The sequence below is a fragment of the Gracilinanus agilis genome, unplaced genomic scaffold (genome assembly GCF_016433145.1).
Source record: "Gracilinanus agilis isolate LMUSP501 unplaced genomic scaffold, AgileGrace unplaced_scaffold58250, whole genome shotgun sequence".
In the NCBI taxonomy this organism is placed as follows: Eukaryota; Metazoa; Chordata; class Mammalia; order Didelphimorphia; family Didelphidae; genus Gracilinanus; species Gracilinanus agilis.
The window spans coordinates 1,048-2,788 of NW_025393820.1; the positions used below are offsets into that span (position 1 = coordinate 1,048).

General features: G+C 41.8%; 1 pseudogene; it reads left to right on the forward strand.

Annotated features, from left to right (window-relative positions):
• The first annotated feature begins 508 nt into the window (after window positions 1-508).
• LOC123256375 lies at window positions 509-1,450 on the forward strand (annotated as a pseudogene).
• Window positions 1,451-1,741: the final 291 nt, after the last annotated feature.

Here is a 1,741-nt window from a genome sequence, read left to right on the forward strand (position 1 = left end):
AAAAGAGTCTCAAGTGCATTTCAGGCCTTTATTCAAAGAATACATATCTCTTATCTGAGAGAACAACCTTATTAAATTTAGAGAGGCATACCATCAGAGAGTTGCCCAATAGGTGATGAATGTTTTCAGCTACAGAAGGTCACAATCAACAAATCCTGAAGAATGGAAGAGTCATATAGTAAGCATCAATAAAACAAGTACCCATGCTGACAAAATCAAATCCTTGCAGCATTGAATTGATCTAAGGAAAAGCCCTATTCTAGTAGTTTTGGAAATACTCCCTAAAGAATATGCTTTTCTTCCTGCTTGATATATCTTCACCTAGGTGAAGACACAAAATTTCTCCTTAAAGTTCTCATCCTTATATTTTAGCCTCTTTCTCTAGGTCCTCCTCACTTCTAAAACAGTGATTTAGTATTATGATCTATTGCCACCTTTCTCTGATTTCTCTTTATCTCCAATTTTTCTACTTATCTTCACCATTCTTCAGGTGAGACCACTCGAGGGGATGGAGAGGACAAACAGCACTCCATTGACTGAGTTCATCCTGACAGGGATTCCTTACCCACCCAAGCTAAGGACATTCCTTTTTTTATTCTTCCTGGTCATATACACGCTGACACAAATGGGAAATCTTCTCATCTTCTTCACAGTCTGTATTGATCCTCAACTCCATGCCCGTCCTATGTATATCTTCCTTGGTGCCCTGTCCGTCATTGACATGGGGATCTCCTCCATTGTTGTTCCACGGCTCATAATGAACTTTACTCCTGGCATTAAGCCTATCTCATTTGGTGGTTGTGTAGCTCAACTCTATTTCTACCACTTCCTGGGCAGCACTGTGTGCTTCCTTTACACTCTGATGGCCTATGATAGATACCTGGCCATATGCTGACCCCTGCACTACCCTGTCCTAATGACTTGGAAGATGTGCTGCTTGATGGTGACAGGAGCATGGATAGCTGGGTCTATCCATGGTGCTATCCAAACCACACTCACTTTCCGCTTACCATACTGTGGTCCCAACCAGATAGATTATTTTTTCTGTGACATCCCTGCAGTGCTAAGGCTGGCCTGTGCTGACACAACTGTTAATGAACAGGTGACTTTTGTGGACATTGGAGTGGTGGTTGCGGTTTGCTTCTCTCTAATCCTGCTCTCCTACATACATATCATCAGAGCCATCTTAAGAATCCGCACAGCCGATGGAAGAAGACGTGCATTCTCCACCTGTGGAGCCCATGTGACAGTGGTAACAATTTACTATGTGCCCTGTGCCTTTATCTACCTGAGACCAGAAGCCAATAGCCCCTTAGGTAGAGCAGCTGCTCTGTTCCCCACAACCATCATTCCTTTTCTTAACCCCTTGATCTACACTCTGAGGAACCAAGAGGTAAAATTAGCTCTGAAGCGAATGGTAGGTGACCGAAGAGCTATGAGTAAGAACTGAATGATTTTGACCTTTTTGTGACTCACTCATATCTCAAAGATTTGAATATGAAGGATAAGTGAACTTATCAAAGACAGATATACCAATATAGAATTACTTAAAGGGATGTTTACCCAAGGCATGTGAAGTAGAATGGGCAGATGAGAAGATTCCAATAGAGATGAAGGGAGCAAAAATTTGACTAGACACTGAAGAAGCTAAAGTCACCCACTGAATTCCAAGTCAGCACCAGTCATTTTGACTTTTATCTTTTTCTCTGATCTTCAGTGACTGAAAGAAATTGAAACTGAC